The following is a 19,048-nucleotide window of genomic DNA, read 5'->3' as shown; positions in this document are numbered from 1 at the left end:
GTGGGGTGTGTATGTGTGTGGGGTGTGTGTGTGTGTGTATGTGGTGTATGTGTGTGTGGTGTGTATGGAGGGTGTGGGGGGGTCGTGTGTGTGGGTGGTGTGTGGGTGTGTGTGTGTGTGTGTGTGTATATGTGGTATTATCAGATGCCAGCAGTTAGTGGTTGATTTCTCTTGTAAGGTACTGCTTAGCTTCCTATACCTGTCCAGAAACAAAGCCCACGCCCATAGCCAGATTAGGAAGATGTTAACAAATTCAAATGCTTCCTTCCCTGCTCAGCATCAGGGCTCAGGTTCAAGAGGAGGGCCTCTGCAGCAGGGTCTGGTGCAAGAGGAGGGGCCTCTGCAGTGGGGTCTGGTGCAAGAGGAGGGCCCTCTGCAGTGGGGCCTGGTGCAAGAGGAGGGGCCTCTGCAGCGGGGTCTGGCTGGGAAGGGAGCTCAGATTCATTCCTATTAGTTCTTGGCTCTACTCTGAAGAGACAGGTCGAAGTCTGAGTCCTTTGGCAGAGGACTGGTCTTCCAGGCCTTCCCTTGGAATGGGATGGGACAGAGTGTACCTATGTCTTTTCCTTGCTGTGACAGTTGTGTTCATAGTGAGGAAAGTGAGAGAGATGACTGCTGGTGAAAGCTTTGTCCATTTTTTCTTACATTCAATCCAGGACCCCAACCATAAGTTAGTAACACCCACATTGAAAGGTGGGTCTTTACTCTTCAGATAAATCGTGGGAGACACCCTCATAGACATGTCCAGAATTGACTCTACTAGATGTTTCCAAATACAGTCAAGTTGACAATGAAGATTAGCCATCTCAGCCTGGAGGGCAAAGGCTCTGATGGAGGTTGCATAATGAATTGGAGAAGCTAAAATAAAGATGCTATAGAAAATCTGAGAGCCACACACACGTGTGCACACACACACACCACATACACACACACCACACAGAAACCACACATATACACACATATACCATACACAAGCATACATATAGAAACCACATACACACATACACAAACACACAGCACACACATACAATATACATAAAAACAAACCAAACATACATGTACCACACACATGCAACACACACACATAGACACTCCACACAAAAACACACCACATACATACACATCACACAAATACACACACACACACACACACACACACACACACACACACACACTGATACTAAGAGACACCAGAGTGATCAGAAGGAGCCCAGCTATGCTAGGAACCCATGGATTACATGGATAAGGTTAATGACGTCAATCTAAGGTGAAAGGCAAAACACAGGGCTGTGATGGAAGCAGATGAGTCACTCTCACTGATGGGCAGAGAATGATATAATGCTGGGTATAGGCTAGAGACCAGGCCCTGTGACATAAATGAATTCAAACTACTTAGTAAGTGATTAGACAAAACTGTGATCGGCTAGGTCAGAAAGGTAAGAAAGTGAAACATAGGAAGGACAACCACTGCATTCTTAACTAAGGGCACAGAGGGAGGCGACTCTGCCTGCTGGGAGGAGCAGTGTGCGGAAAGCACCAGAGTGGTCATAAAGGTCAGGGAAGATAGGAGATAAACCCAGCTGAAGGGGGTGTGAGGCAAACAGCCCTGTGGAGAAGATAAACTGGAAGACACCAATGCATGTCTAGAAGCCACAAGTGGAAATGGTCATTTTGTTACCGGTTTGGAGAGGATTGTTGAAGTAGGATGTATTATAAGGAAAGCACAGAGAGAGAAAATAGAGAAGAAAATGGACTTATTAATGTTTGTCTGACACTCTCCTGTACCAAGTCTAATACAAGAATATAGGTACAATTAAGACATGGTGCCTTAATTAATTATAGTGCGAAGTACAGAGTAGCTGGCCAAATTAGAATGGGTGTCATTGTCTCTATGAGTGGGTACGGAAGGTCAGTCTATTAACCTTGGCCCTTCACCACCACACAAGCCCCTTACTCAGTGAAATGCTCATCACCCTTGAAGCCTTGGCATTCTTCCTGTGGCCCCTCTTCCGGCACAAGTCCCGCTCTTTCCGTCCCTTGTAGATCTGTCCTAGTGGACTCTTCCTTCTCAGCTTCCCCAGGCAATCATCCTCACCCAAACTTTCCGGCATTGCAAAACTTTTGACTCCAGCAAAAGTGAAACTAATGAACTCACTGCATTACACAGCTGTCTCTGCTAGTAATGAAATCCTTTTATTACAAGGGATTAGTTTAAAATATGTTATTAAGCAGATCAGAGGGAGCAATGGCGGTAGAAGTCGTTAAAATGCAATGCGTGTGACAGAACAGTTTCCCCCTGAAAGAAGGGGAAGCAGAGAGTTGGGACTGGAATGATTTGGCTTGGGAAGAAAGACGTAGTGGTTTGCCCCGGGGCATCATGGGATGTGGATACGGAGATGGTACTGACCCTGGAGAAGGCCTGGGTGCGGGGAAGAATAGCTCTTTAGGATAAACCTAGGGGGCAGAGCACAGAGACTGGGAAAGGGAGGGTGCAGAGACCAGGAAACACCTATCAGTGGCTAACGGATGTGTTACCCCTCTGTCACCAGTCCACCCACCTCTTCCCTTGAAGGTTTTACCCAATCCCTACAAGTGATGAAGGAGGTACTGTTAGGTACCCCAAGTTTACACGCAAAGAAAGTAAGTTTCAGAGGGGTTAATGCCCTATTAAGTCCATACTAGTAAAAGGTAGATGTGTAATTTGAGTTTGAACCCATGCTTGTCTGACCTTGTGCCTTATACTATATCTCACCACCTTGCTATGGAAGAACGGCTTAATGAAAAAGACAGAAGATGCAGAAGCATCTTCTTGCATTTCTTGGACTGGAAATGAAAAAAAAAAAATCTCTTGCTTTGAAGTGCCCACAATCTAGTCATCAGAAGGAGCAAGAGAACCAGCCGAGGGCCTCAGGCTCAACACACTAGGTGTTGGGACTGGTGTGGGCATGTCCAGAAGCCTGGGTTTATTCGAGCCGGAAATGAAAAGCCTGATAGAAAAGGATTCTTCACAACTCTGGAGAGAGAGAGGACTGCTGGAACCATTCTCTCGCCAAGGTCAATGATCAGTCCTTGGCAGGACAGGTATAGCATAGGTTACACTTTAATAATCTAAGCTTATGGTTCACGTCCCATTTTATACCCGCCCCCATTCCCTGCCCCCACCCCCGGTCTGGTAGGTCCTGGGGGAACTCAATTGTTATAGGAGGAGAGCACAAACAATTTGGAAGTGTAGGCCTCTCAAGAATGGATGGCACCTGAAAGTTGAGAGCTTCCTCCAACCTTGTAATCCTTCCCACAACACTGCTAACAAATTGAACAAATAAACCAGAGCTCCCAGCACCACAGGGAAGCACATTTCCCCTGTGAGCAGTGCTGACTTATTGGAACGCTCTTTCATATATAGAACAGAGCTATGTCTGGCTGACACTTCTACCAATTAATATTAATTCTGTCCATTAGCCTTACAAAATCATTCTTCAATGTGATAGATCTTAGATATTTGGAAAGGGAAGTTACCTTCTTTCTTGATCCCCATTACTTTTTTCTTTCTTCCTTTAAAAAAAAATTTTTTTTTTGGATGGCCTTGTGTATCCCAGGATAGCCCTGAACTCCTTGTGTAGCCAAGTGTAACCTTGAATGTCTAATCCTCCTGCCTCTTCTAACTGATGGCTTGGATTACAGGCATGTAGCACACCCCTAGTTTATAAGGAGCCAGGGATAGGACCCAGGATGTCATGTATGCTAGGCAAGCACTCTATTAACTGAGCTACATCCCCCAGCCTCCAAAGCTTCTATTCTTTTTTCATTTAAGTTAATTTTATTTTTGAGATTGTCATATAATCATATTATTTTCCTCTTCCCTTCCTTTCCTCCAAAGCCTCCCATAAACTCTTTCTTGCTCTTTTCAAATTCATGGCTTCTTTTTATTATTATTATTATTATTATTATTATTTTATTGTTGTTTTATACACACATGCAGACCACACAACCTGTTTAGTCTGTACAGTGTTACTTGTGTGTATTTGTTTTCAAGGCTGATCCTTAGGGAAGACTGTTTCTCCTACTCCCGTCATCCCTTAGTTACCTGGAGAGTTGTGTAGAGTTGAATACTCACAAGATGTCCCCTGTCCACATTTGCCTGTTTAGTAGTGTCATCATTTTTTGCTGCCTGGTTAGTCAGTCATTAATGGGTGTAGCTTCCAACCTTTCTAGGAGGCATATCTCACAGATCACTCCCTATTCTTCTGTCTGTTATACTCTTTCTACCCCTCTCTTCTGTAGTGACCCCTGAACTTCAGGTACAAGGCTTGTGTTGGAAATCATCAGTTGGGATTGAGCTCTACAACTCTGCATTTTGATTGGCTTTGTTTTTCTGTAAAGGCTCTAGTTAACTGCAAAAGGAAGTTTCCTTGATGCAGGGTGAGGACTACTCTTACTTGTAGGCAGGTATGGATTCATGCTAGTTTAGTAAGGTGGCAGTTTTAGGTTCTCCTAAAGAACCATGACTTCACTAGCCCTAGTGGATACTGGGTTTCCGGTACCAGGTAGGATTTCCTTCTTGTTGTGCAGGTCTTAAGTCTAATTAGAGAGCTGCTGGTTATAACCAAGGTGCGCATGCCACTATGGCACCCTTAGGGTCATCGTGACATGCTAGTTGTGTTTCATAGGTGCCATAGCTGGGTCAGATTGTTGGTTGCTTTCTTCCTTTGGAAGTTTGCATGGTGCCTTCTAGTACCATGAAAGCTAGTCCTTGGGGGTGCAGGGAGGTTTTCAGGTCAGTTCCAGCTCAGGGACCTCGGTACCTGTGCCCAAATGTGTGGTGTTGTTAGAAATGGGGAACTTAGCATCTACCTTCTGGGGAAGGCCCTATTCTTTAGGGTTACTTTCTTGAATCTCAGTGTTCCAATATCACACCATTGTCCTTGGGACAGAGACCACTTTAGGACAAAACATGCTTCAAAGGTAGAACTCAGACCTGAGCATTGCATTTCAGGAGATGATAAACAAGTCTAGAGGGATCATACGTGCCTCCTTCTAGAGTCTCTTCCTTTGACAGTGCACTCTTGACTTCCACCCAGTGCTAATACAACCTTTTGACTCAAAGCACCCCACATCACAGACTTAGCGCCACTCTCTTCTGCCAGGTCAGCATGCCCTACCCAACCCCTTCGTAATTAGTTCCTGGACTAAAATTCATTATTGTTCAATGAGGTGACCCTCTCTGTTACAGCTTACTTTGATCATTCTCGATCTCGATTCTGTCATCTGGCAAAATCGCCATCACTGCCAGTGATATCATCTGCAACTTTGATAAGTAGACATTCATTGACTTTGTCTAAGTCTGGTCAAGAGCAGAAGTCTGGGATGAGGCCCTAAGGCTGCCTTAGCCAACTCTGTCTCTGGATAGTTCAACAGTGAAACATGAAGAATTACAAATTCACAAAAGAGTCAACTGAAAAGGTCAATTAACTACAGATATGCACTATTGACCTGTATCTTGGGATCGATTCCTGATGGCTTTTTGTGGACTCATTTCTTATTATCCAGCAATGAAAGAAGCAATGAAAGCAATGAAAGTTCCTGTCTGATACTCACAGGAAGTAGAGGCTGGATATACCATTTTCAAGCTGAAATGAGATGAGCCCATGTAAGGGATAGTTCCATGAAGACGTTAGGCTTTCCCGCTCTTCTGTGGACATCCCAGACACAAAGGCAAGGAGAATATGAGCTAACCTTCAGTCTGTGCAATCTAATGAAACATAAGATTCATAACCACATTTTATGTCTCCAGTGATAACTGCCTTAAGAGAGGAGAGGTATGCACAGAATACTGTGGGGGTCTTTCACAGGGGATACTATTTCTACCAGAGGAACTCAAAAACTTTCAGAGAAAACATGATATTTGAGGTAGGTCTGAAAGGAGGAATGGGAGTTTACTAGGTAAAGAGAAGGGGAGGGATAGTCTCAGTACAAGCAGAAAAACATGAACTGGAGATGTGATGCATCTGGGGAATAGAATGGAATTGAGGATGAGGATGCATAAGATGCAGGGGATAGAATTGTCTCTTCTACTCACCTCAGCATCCTGGACTCCCACTGTGAACTTAATACTGTTTCCACTTCTTGGCAGTGTTCAGATGAAAATTATGTAGGTCCTGCCTTGGAGAATTTATAAGGAGGATAGATCTGCATGAGTCACTTAGCCTCTCTGAAGCTCAGTATCCTCTGAAAAGCAGAGATTGTAATCAAAGTTCATGCTGTAAAGGGCAGTGGTTCTCAATCTTCCTAATGCTGTGACCCCTTAATACAGTTCCTCATGGTGTGGTGACCCCCAACCATAAAATTATACCGTTGTAACTTCATAACTATAATTTTGCTGCTTGAGAGTCATAATGTAAATATATGATATGCAGGATATCTGATATGTGACCTCCAAAGAGGTCATGGCACACAGGTTGAGACATGCTGCTACAGACGGCTGAAGGGTAGCATGTATAGAACACCCAGTGTAGTTCACCACACATCTGCGTGGTAAACCTATAGCCGAAGCCTTTCTCGGTCCATTCAGAATGATATACAAGCCCTTAGACTGAGTAACAAGAACAACAGAAATACACTGCATATAATAAGGTCTGGAGGCTTAGATGTCCAAGATGAAGTTTCTAGATGGTTTGGTGTCTGAGGATTTGCTTATTGTTGCTTTCTTAGAGATCCATCTTTCATCTGCATTTATGTATGTGCACCACCTGTGTGTCTGGTGTCCTCAGAGGCCAGAAGAAGTTACCAGGTCTTCTGAAACTGGAATTACAAATAGTTATGAACTGCCATGTGGGTGGTGGGGTCTGAGCCCAGATCCTCTGAAAGTAGGATCCTCTTAACCACTGAGCCACCTCTCCAGCTCTAGATGACACCTTTTTGCTATGTGCTTATTTGGCACAATGGCTTTCTTTTTAAGAACACTCTCCATTGGTGAGGTGGGACTCTCCCTACACAGTCACTTTCTACCTACCTGTCAACACCACAGTGAGAATTAGACTCCAACATGAATTGTGAAGAGAAGTAGCAATCGAAATACTGCGGAGCTCTCTTATTTCCTCATGCGTGTTCCCATGGTATGAGGCTGAATTCCCAGGGCCTCCTCATTTAAGTAGATCAGGAATGCAGCTTTTATCTGCTTTTTCTGAGAGAGCTGACTCTAATCCAAGCCACCTATAGCTTCTTTGGGAGCGCTCAAATGCCAACTGAAATGTAAGCACCAGTGACTCTTCCTTCAGCAGGAACTTTCTACTTCCTGTCTCTTCATCTTCTTTGGGGAAAAAAAAAAAAAAAAAGGTTAGACATAGCCCAGATTCCTGACACAAGTTGAGGTTGACTCAGAAAGGTTCTGGAATAGGAGTTAATCCAGTCCACCAAGGATGCAGTTCTGGGAGGCAGTCCAGGGTAGGAACAGAACCTAATGGGTGGCACAGCAGGAGGACAAATCACAACAAGAGTATAGTATGCAAATTCAGCACCAGAGAGCTTCAATAACCGTCTCACACAAGGCTCCACAGCAAGGAAGTAAGGGGCACTCAGTATCTGACATCTTGCCTCCATTCGATCAGGGAGAATCCAAATAGTTTATGTACCCATATTTAGGTCATCCTTGCACTACCTGAAGGACTGAATACAGTTCTTACTTTAAGACATAACCCTGACTCAGAGTTTTATGTAACTTACCAAAGAACAATCAGCTAGTAGACTGAGGAATCGGGATTTGACACAGGTCATGACTATCTAATGTCACCTTGTTGTGGCTGTGACGAACACCCTGACCAAATCAATTTTGGGGGTAAAAGGTTTATTTGGCTTACACTTCCAGGTCACACCCCCTCACCGAAGAGAAGTCGGAGCAGAAATTTAAGTGGGAACTTAGAACAGAAAGCATCAGAGAATACTGTTTGCTGGCTTGTTCTTTGACTTGATCACTGGCTTGTTCTCTTACATAGCCTAGAACTGCCTGCCTAGGGAGAGTGCTGCCCACAATGGGCTGATTCTTCCTTCATCAATTAATTATCAAGACAGTACCTTACAGACGTGCTCACAGGCCGATCTGATCAGGACAACTCCTAACTTGAGGTGTTCCTCTCAGACTGTGTCAAAGTTTGTCTCTAGGCTGTGTCAATCAGACAAGTAAAGCTACCTAGGGTAGTATATCCTTTAACATCCTTTGGTCCTGGCAATAGCTATAGAGTTTGAATATCTACCAAGTACAGATACTACAACCAGCCACTTCTAAGATCTATCTGTCTTTTTTCTAGAACAAGCTTCCCAGGCAAGCGTTCCTATCTCTGGTCCCATTCGATAGGCCAGAATTCCAATGCCCTCTACCCCAGAATTACATCCCAGAAGCACCAGAATTGAGCTCCAGTTGTGATTGCCTGATTCCAGGCCAGGTTTTGTGCCCTCTTCCAGGGTCATCAGACACAAGATCTGGCAATCAAACGCTAACAAGAAGTCCAGCCTAGCAGCCTGCCTGGAGGAAGCTGTAACTTAGGAGAGCTGGAATTGCAGGAAGCCAGAGCTTCTGGTTCCCATTGTACAAAGCAGAGGGGACAGCAGCTGAGCCAAGCAGGAGTCCTACCCACCATGTTTCTGGTGTCATCACCCTGGGTCACCCCGGGTCTAGGCCTCCTCTAAAAAGTCAGCTGTCCCTTGGGTCTGTGGAGGAAAAAATAAACATTCCTGTCAACAATTATTCCCGTAAGAAACACAGCAGGCTTTGGTTTCAGCGCTAATAAATCTGGTCTGAAAAGAGTCTTGTGACTGCAAGAGATGAGTGAGAATACTTTAGTTTGTTCTCCATGGACAAAGAAAGCACAGCTACCTGCCAAGTGTTACAAATGCCCTGCTGGGAAAAGCCACAGGTCTTCTCCTTGCCAGAACCCGACCATCTTCAGAATGGCTCTCCCGTTTTTTTGTTTTTTTTTTTTTTCATCTCACTGAAGTAATTCTAGACAAGCATGCATCGAAAGTGCATGGTGGACAGGTCATCTGGAGGCAGTGGAGGGGTGTTTGCCAACCCTGGTGGCACTCCATCTATTTGTTAAAAGGCACTGAATCTTTCAAAGGCCAAGGGGACAGCCGTGGCTGGCAATCTGCAGAACAGTAGCAATTATGAAGCACTTGGGGGAAGACCCCTTCACCTTTAAAAACTGCAGGCCCAGATTAGTCTCCCGCAGTGCAGGAACTCCTGGGGACATATTTACTTGTGTTCTCAGTCAGGGAGAAAGGAGACAGCCTCCTGACTGTGGCTGCACCTTCCAGGGCTGCAAGGGGACATACATGGCTTTGCAAAACTAATGACCGCTTTCCTGTGCAGGGTGCCTGCCACTAAAGGGGTTTTAAACGGATGCTTTGGCTTAGATCATGGAGGAAAGGACACACAGTGCATCTTCAACAGCATCTGGACAGAGCTAGGTCTCCATCATAGCTGATAGTATGTTGGGAGGTGGGTATCAAGTGAGCCTAGTACTTCTATTCGTAGGTAGGAGGAAGACACCACTGTGGACCTTCAGGATGGAACATTGACAGCCATCCTTAGAGTGCCTCCTGTAGACCAGGCAGTTCATCAATGCTTATCCATCACTGTCACCATCCTGCTCATGCTGAGAATAAGTGTAACCAATTATTACTCTTGGCCAGACAGGAGACTCAAGGTCAAGTGGCAAATAGGAGACATTCATGAAGTGCATGAGCTCAGACGGATCTCCTTCAGACACACCTTCAGCTTAAGGGCTACTCTGTTCCCTCCTCCTGCCAGCATCCTCTATGACATATGGCTGGAGCTGAAGTGTGGACCATAGCTGTGGAGTGAAAATGGCTCTCATGGTCCCTGCCCTGCTTCTGGAAACAGAACAGAACTGATCCGATCAGTTTCATTATTTTATAGGCAATGCTGATGGAACAACAGAGAAACAGGGTGGAAGCTAACAATTTGAGGGCTAAAGTATTATCAGCTGTCCCAGGCCTTTGGAAGCATCCCCAGAAATGTCTAAACCTTAGAAGGTTCCAGGCTCTAGGAGTCTTTCCTAGAGAATATGGGAATCTGGGAGCTCCACTGGAAGATGAATGCTTCAATGAAAAGCGAACAGCCCTCTCATCAGGCAGGGCACAGAAGTCATTGATGGAGAATGCCTCAGGCTCTTGGTCAGTTCTCTGCTTACTACAATTAACTGAACCTCACAATCTCCCGGTTGCAAAATACCATCAACTTCATTTCACAGACGATAAAAAAATAAATCTTAGCAGGAATGAGTAACTTACTTTCTTTTCGGTTAAGTGACAGAGCTCATACTTCAAGACAAGGCTGCTAATCCCCAAGTGTGGCTAGCCAAAAAAATGCCACCATTCCACCTTGTTAAACCATTGCTGACATCATCAAGGATGGTGGTAACCATCATTGGTGGTAACCAAGGAGGGTACCTTGTCTCTGATCTAGTCAAAGGGGCTCAGGGACTTGCCCACATTATCATACATAATGTTCAGTTACCCTCATATGCTAATATCTGTGGGGATATTTTGGATACAATATATGCTTATCTACCACTTAATCATGATATATATCCTGGGAAAAAGGAAAATGGGACCCAGAAGACCGGCTTGATGGTACACACTTATAATCCCAGCACTTAGAAGTCTGAGAGAGGAGACTCCAGTACAAGGCCAACTTGGGCTACCTACTGAGTTCTAAGGTTAATAAGAGAGACCATATCTCAACAACAAAATGGTTCTCCCAACCCCAGTCAATTCCATACACCCAACAGTTCCTCTCTATTCCTTCCTCACCTGCTCTTCCCACCCAAGTCCCAATGAAGCCAGTGCCATTTCTTAGCTGGGAAACGTAAGGTCCCCAAGACAGAGTGGATGCACAGTCCTCATAAAGCGAAGCCCCACTAACAGGAATTATCTCCAAGCCTTAGCCTTGTCTAAGCCTCTCTCTCTTCTCTCCGTTCGTTGCCAATCCCTCCTCCTCACACCAAAGCCTGTTCACACTCTGTTAGGTGCTTTGCCAGTATGACTGCCCTGCTACTCAGGAAAGCTCTACTGGTCAGTGTAGTTAGAGAACCAGAATGTGACGGAGAGAACAGCCTGAACCTGTCATAGTAGAAACAGGAGAGGAAGAGCAAAGCAGAGGGAGGACTTTACAGGGACAGCCCTGTCACTCACCTGAGCTAGCAAATAAGCCCATCGCTCACCCTGGAGACAGCAGCAGCTGGCTCTAAGCCATCTGAGAAGTTTCTCGTTGATCAGAGTCTAGACAGTATCTAAAAATTCACTGAATATCAAGGGGAAGGGGCTTCCTTTAAAGCTGCTACTCATGTCTTCTAGGTAAAACTGGGAGCCACAACTTTTACTAGTTTTGAGGCAGCAAAAATAATAGAAGACAGATTAGCAATCTGGGACTCTACTTGCTTTGGGTTATATACACACTTCCTCTTCCAATAATGTGCCACTCTCCAAACAAGGTACTTAGCAACTTCAACTTCTTCCCCTGACCCTCAGCTGTCTAGAGATACACCTCCTTCTGAACAATGGCATATGTTCCTCTGCTCACAATAACCAAACTTAGACCATTTCTGCTCAACTATATTTCTGATGTGGCCAGTAGAGGGGTGCCAAAAAATCAAAATAAAAAAGGCCAGTCTGTCTTGAACTGATTTGGGGTGCCTACCCAGCAGGTCAAAGCTGTATCCTCAGCTAAACTTTTAGGGAGAATCTCCTATTGAGCATTTTAGGGCAAAGTGCAACTAGGCATGCACCCAATGTAATCAGATGCACTATGGGAAGAGACATGTACAGTAAAATGATTATATGACCTATCAATCAAAATTAGGAGCCATCCAAGCTACAACCTGTAGCAGCCAAATTCTTTCTCTGAACCCCATAAAAGAAAGACCCAAAAAGTAACTGGGGCCCTTGAATACCCTCACTCAAATAGCCAATGTCAATCTTGAGAGTGTATTTCGCTCTCATTTATGCTACCATTCACCATAAATAAATTTTCTGTACTACTTCTACAAATTTGTATGAGCCCTTCCTTCTCATTCTTTGAACAAGAGGTCAAGAACCTGGAAGCAATCAGCCCAGATCCCTACTATCAGTAACTTGGGGGGGCGGGGTTGGGATGTGGGAAACACATGGAGGAATCACATTCTCCCACGATGGCCATATCTGCTGAGTCTACTGCCCTTCACACTTGACAAAAGGAGAAAGTTGAGCCATGGGCGGGAAGATGGCTTCCCCAAGGTCCCATGACTACAAGGATTTGACTCCAGGCATGGTGGTTCCAAACTTTTTCCACCAGGCTTATAGGAAGGAAGAGAAATGGACAGAACTGTTTTATACCACTTGGAGACATTTGGCTGTGATTAGATAGGGAATAATAATGGGAAAGAAGCTGGTCTCCAGGGCTTTGTCCATTAGCTGTTGACTGGGGCTGCTCAGTGGAGCACCATTGACTCCTAATCTTGTAGTATGAGAAGACAGCATAGAACGACATAGCATTTAAGATGGAGATAGTAATCGTGCCTGCTTACTAGTATAGTTTTTATACTAATGAGGGCATGTTTGAGATTTTATTTTTGTTTTATGTATGTAAACATTTGTCTGCATGTGTATATGTGTGGCTTAGGTTTGACTTTCTAGAAGAAGAATGAATTAATTGTATGGTATGTCTGAAGAGTGGCCAGTATGGAGAAAGTTCTTATAACACATCCACTGGATGAGCAGCCTGCCATGGAAAGTTTTTCAACGACACATATAATTTAGCTCATCTTTCCCTCAGCTGTTTTTTTCCTATACTTTTATCATTACTGATACTATATTTTATATGCATGAATTAACTAATATCCTGAATTCCCATTAAATCCAGGGCTGTAAGGGCAAGGACTTTTCAGTTTTCCCCATTTCTGTAATTACAAAGCTTACAACTATGACTTCACTCAGACAAAGCAATTTTTATCTTGTTTTAGCAACTTAGTATGCAATAAGATGTCTACTTTACATTGTGCTCTTTCTCTATGGAATTTGAGGAATCTTGCCTCTGCTCATATGTATCTTTACTGGGTTTTAAACATTTCTAACCATTATTTCTTCAAAGGTTTTCTCCTGCCCTATTCGCTATCATCTCCTGTGGGATTCCAGTTCACTTTGTTACTGTTTTCCTCATTGTTTCAAGAATCACAGGTGTGCTGTTTTTTTTTCCCCCTAATATTTTTCTCTCTGTTCACTAGATTAGGAAGTTTCCCACTAGTCTACTTTTTGTTTGCTGATTCTTCTTTCAATCACTTCTGGTCTGCTGTGAGGGCCACCCAGTCAGTTTTCAGATCTTATATTGGCTTTGAACTAATTCTAGAGTTTTCCATTTGGTTGTCCTTTTTGGGAACTGTTTCTCTGTTGATTTTTCTCCAGTCTATTGTTGCTGTTGGTTGTTTTTTGGGGCCTTTGTTTCTTATTATAAGCATATTTTGTGACCATCAGCATAGTTACAATAACTACTACATAACTACTTAATAACTACTAAAGTTTCTTTATGGGATACACCTCAGTAAAAATATTTGCTTAGCATGTGGGAGGCTGTATGTTCAACCTCCAGCATGCATATCTTCCTCTCTCTCTCTCTCTCTCTCTCTCTCTCTCTCTCTCTCTCTCTCTGGCACATGTACGCACACATGCACACACGTGTGCGCGAGCGCACACACACACACAAACACACACATGCACACACAGTTGTTTTCTCATACTCTAAACATCTGGTTCATCTCAAGCTCAATTTCCACTGATGACCTTTTCTCTTAGTTCACCTGATATGGAGATGAAATTCTAGATTCTGTTATGGTCCCCTTAAGACTACTGATTTATTTTTTTCCTTTAAAGAATGGTTCAGTTGGATGAACTCAAATCTCAGAGTTTATCTTCTCTGTGCTGTATGGAGCAGCAGCTAAAAGCCCTATTCAGTCATCTTTTTTTTCCCCTTTGCTGAGTTTCTTAGAGTCTGCCTCGCACATGTATAGTTCAAGAGTTAAAGAATTGGATTGTTCTTTTTGGTTGTTGATGTTGTAATTGAAGGCTGTTGTTCGATTTTGAGCCATGTTACAATTTAGCATTTTTAAAAGGTTTATGTAACACACTTAAGGCTGCCTTTCTGTGACACTCTCCTTTTCTAGAGCATGCTGCTTCTACTTCCTTGGTATAATGCCTATCCTGAAGCCTGTGTCTAGTCTTTAAACCAGAAAAGCTAAGAGTTTTCTAGTTAGGTGTAAATCACTTTGCAAGCATCCCTAACTAAGTCCTGCCATTAGCAGGGGTGCTGGCTATGTTATGATTATTTGATACAACGTAGTTAGCTGAGAGGAAGGCAAACCTGAAGGGCATGTTCTTAATTAGTGAGTGGTATAAAAGGATTCAGACCTTTGTGCACAAGGCAATCCCTGGGCTGGTGGCCCTGGGTTCTATTTAAAAAAAAAAAAAAGCAGGCTGAACAAGCCATAATGAGAAACTCAGTTAGCAGCACCCCTCCACCGCCACTGACTCAGCTCCTGCCTCCAGGTTCCTACCTTGCTTAAATTCATGTCCTGACTTTTTAGATGATGAACAGTGATGTGTACGTGTAAGCAAGAAAAACTTCTTCCTTCCCAAGATGCTTTTGGTGATGGTGTTTTAGCACAGCGATAGTAGCCCTCACTAAGACAGCAGAGGAGAGAGAAAGGCATAAAAATGTAAAACATGGGCTGGCAGGATAGCACAGCAGATAAGTTCTTGTCAAGCAAGGCTCACAACCTGGGTTCAATATCTGAAACCCATGGTGGAGGGAGAGAGCTGATTTTCAAAAGCTGACCCCTGACCTTAGCACATGTGCTGTAGCATTCACACATGCACACACACACACACACACACACACACACATACATATCACACACAATAATAATAACAACAGCAACAATATGTAAAGCTTAGGCAAGGGAGATAGCTCAGCAGGTAGAATGCTTGGCAGGCAAACATGAGAGCCTAAGTTTGATTCTCAGAAACACACACACACACACACACACACACACACACACACACACACACACACTGAGAGAGAGAAGAGAGAGAGAGAGATTGGCATAAGCCTATAATCTCATATAATCTCATACCTGGGGAGGCAAAGACAAGCATGATCCCTGGGCTCAGCAGCCAGCCAGCCGTGTCTATTAGTTGATCTCCAAGCTAGTGAGAGAGTGTGTCAAAACACAAGTTAGAAGGTTCCTCAGCTATGAGACTCCACCCAATATCCTCTGGCATGCATATCAGCACACACACATACACACACACACACATACACACACCCACTTAAAAATAAATCAGGTATCTCATTCCATGCCTTTAATCCCAAGTTAGACTCCACTGCAGTTTCCTCTGGCTTTTGATGGTACCAGTGCCTTCCTTCTGGTTATCTTGTCTTGATTTGTTTTGTTTTTTAGTATTTGGTATAGAGCCCTTGGAGTTCCACTCATTCGCGGCCTGAGCTTACTCACTCTTCTGTCTGGAAAAGAAATTCCTGTCTGAGTCTGTGCTAGCTGCCATCACCACCTAGGTTGCTGCCACTGCTCTCTGCAAGGTGTTTTCCCTCATACTTGGAGGGCTGCTAATGCTCTTCCTCTTCTTAGACGGCCAATGCTCTTCCTCTTCTTAGACGGCCAATGCTCTTCCTCTTCTTAGATGGCTAATGGTCTTCCTCTTCTTAGACGGCTAATGCTCTTCCTCTTCTTAGATGGCTAATGGTCTTGTAGGTGCTCTGTGTCTTCACTTCTACCTTCTCCTTTCAGCACCACCTCTCCTCTGCAGGATGAGTGGAACAGGAAGTGGTCCAGAGTCAATAGCAGATCCCACTGCTGAAAGTCCCACCCCAGAAGTTAAACCCTCTTGGTTCAGGGTCGTTTTTCCTCTGGTTACTAGGTCATTCCCCTATGCTTAGCGTCTATATGTTCTCCCACTAAGACACTGATAGAAATGAAATGTAAAAATATATGATTTAAGGCTACTACCTTTTCTGACTCTTTGTTCCGTTTGTCCGTGCATCTTTGGGGCAAAGCCTCTCAAATTTACTGATGTGATGCTTTCTTTCTCCTCCCATTCTCTTGGAATTTCACCAACAAGCTCCACCCACCCCCTACCTCAATGTATGAAGGTAGATCTCACCAATGAGATCAGTGGGCTGTAGCTGGTGGCTCAACTCTGCAAAAAAGACTTCATTGGAAACCTGACTGCTTCTTCCCGTTTGAAATGTCTTTGAAGAACTTTTCACCACTCCTCTCCATGTACCTGTTGACTCCTCTTCAGTGTCTGGAACACTAGACTCCCTGAAGACACCATCATCATCTGTCACCTTTCCTCACTCCTTGGGGAGCCTCATCTGGCCTATTAGCTTTCAATTCCACCCATATACTAACAGTTCCCAGGTTTATATCCTTAGCTGGGACATCAGCCAAACTCCAGACCCAGGAAGCAATCTGCACATTCAGCCTCTATGTGAACATCTAACATATATGTGAATCTCATGTCCATGGCCACATTCTGACCACACACACATACACACACAAATCTGCTTTTCCTTCCATCTTCCCCACATCAGTAAATTGCTACCCAACACTGAGTTATTTACTCAACAGAATCCTTGCATGTTTCCTACTCCTCTCTTCTTCCCTAGCTTGTATTCTTCCAACAAATAATTTAATTCAAAGATAACTGCAGAATCTGCACTCTTCCCATCACCTGCACGGCTCCCAATCATGTTCAAGTCGCCATCACTTCAGCTGGTTAGTTCCAGCCCCTCTTAACTGGTCTCCCACATTCTATCTTGTGCCCCTGACAGTCCACTTGTAATGCAGCATCCTAAAATAGTCATCTCACAGCTCAGGGCCTTTTATCCATCCAGACGCATGATGCATGATAAAAGCAGTCTTTACAATGGCATGCAAGGGTCTTTATGACCACCCCTTCCTACCCCCAGCTCAGACCTCAGCTCCTGCTACGCACTCTGCCCTAGTCTGTGAACATGTAAGACGTGTCCTGCCAAGAGCCCATCTCTCAGTCACACCATTCATACCCTGGCTCCCACCAGGCCGATGGTGTCGGGCGTGTCAGTGATTACAGCCTTCTCAGATGAACCCTGCAGAAGAGCAAGCACTCCCTACACCACAGTCGGCCCGCAAGCTTGTTTTCTAACGGATCACGAAGTTTTGTCAGGCACGTTATGTGTTTACTAGCTCACTTCTCTCATCATCTCCCCTCAGGGGAATGGAAAGTCTTCCAGCTGTTCTGGTCACCGCTTCATATCTACAGTTTCCATGGTGCCTGGGACACGGCAGACACCAGAGAAAATCTACTTAATAAACAGTGGCATGAATCAATACTCAACTAATGATTTGGTTTTAGAATGACCTAGGGGCTGTTTTAAAATAAAGATTTTTTTTTAATAGTTTCTGGTTCTTGGCTCCTGGATTCTTACAATCTGGTGAAACAAAGTCTCCCAGGTCTTTCTGGGGTCCAGTTTCCTCGTCTGTAAAACAGAGAAAATCCTTCATAGCCCTGAGGGCTGTGGCTCAAAGTAACTAAAAAGGTTTCTATGGCCGGGCGGTGGTGGCGCACGCCTTTAATCCCAGCACTTGGGAGGCACAAGCAGGCAGATTTCTGAGTTTGAGGTCAGCCTGGTCTACAGAGTGAGTTACAGGACAGCCAGGGCTACACAGAGAAACCTTGTCTTGAAAAAAAAAAAAAAAGGTTTCTATGTAAAAGTGCTTAGTGCCATGTCAAGTATGTTGAAGATGCATAGCACTGAGAAACCCATCTGTCAGAAGTTATAGACCCTGGGTCACACAAGAAAGTGTATGAATGGGAATATCCAGAATGTCTAGACTTGTTCCTGAACCCCAGTTCTGAGCCACAGAACCTCAAGCTTAGAGAAAAGAGCCTACACCATCTCCCCTCCCTTTTCCCTAACATTTGAGACATTAGTCTTTAGCATTTTCTGGCTGTCTCTACCACATGCCCTACAGATCTTGTTTCAAAGCTTGTTTCCAGGATCTAGGGACACAATGTCCTCTTTTCCAAGGCTCCTTCTCAGCATGAAGCAGATTGTTTGCCATGTGCCCAGCTCTGCCTTTGCATCTTCAAAGCTGTTCTGTCTCTGCTGATCATGAATTCCCACTCTTACCTAGTCCTGCGTGCACCAGAGCCCCAGGGACTCCACTAATGGAAACACGCTCCAGGCTCTAACCCAAACAAGATGGAGATCAGAGAAAAAACTCAGGGGGAGAGAAGAGGAGGGATTCTTCTGCAGAGAACAACAGAGCTGGAAGCCCCACTGTGCTTCTGTCCTAATGCCAGTTGCTTTTTACCTCAATACCCACATTCCTTGGCAGTGCCAGCCCAGAACCCTGATCCCAGTGAGCACGTAGGCCTGCTACTGTTCTCCAAAACATAGGTTTTCAAGGCAGGAGCTTTCCCTAAACCAAACCCCCTCACTTCAGCTCCAACTTCTAGAGAAACTGAATGGTCAGAGTCAGGTGGTAAGTCCTCCCCAGAAGTACTCTTTGTGGCCTCGTTTCTGCTGAAGTTGGCCTTCACCTAGGGCCTCTGTGCTCCCAAAGGCATGGCCCCCCTTTTCCACACACATCCTCCACCTAGACTAGTCAGAGACTCCTCGGCACCCCCTTGTCACATCTGCTCCTGTGGCCCACACAAATAAACACACACGCATAGTCACTTTCTCTTTTCAATTTCTGAATCATTTCAGAGGCTCTGGAAGCAATCTTTCCAAAGCCCGTAAGCACAATCTCTGAGGATTAGAGTCCCAGCGGAGCTCATTCCCATGAGGAGCAAAACCACTCTGTGGCAAAACGCACATTTCTCCATCATCTGTCTTCGTACACACGTCCAAAGCAAATTCTAAAGTATATTTAGTTGGCAAGAGTTTCCAGTGCCTGTTACAGCTTTCCCTTCTCTCCACTGGCCCAGAGGAACCCAT

The 19,048-nt window shown here is 44.5% G+C and overlaps 1 protein-coding gene across 2 annotated transcripts in view; it reads left to right on the top strand.

Annotated features, from left to right (window-relative positions):
- The window catches only part of Asic2 (acid sensing ion channel subunit 2), a 1,070,182-nt gene that overhangs the window by 692,974 nt on the left and 358,160 nt on the right, over window positions 1–19,048 (top strand). The gene's annotated exons all lie outside the window — the stretch shown is intronic.

This window comes from Mastomys coucha, unplaced genomic scaffold (assembly GCF_008632895.1).
Source record: "Mastomys coucha isolate ucsf_1 unplaced genomic scaffold, UCSF_Mcou_1 pScaffold5, whole genome shotgun sequence".
Classification (NCBI taxonomy): Eukaryota; Metazoa; Chordata; class Mammalia; order Rodentia; family Muridae; genus Mastomys; species Mastomys coucha.
This window is presented reverse-complemented; position numbering and strand designations above follow the sequence as displayed.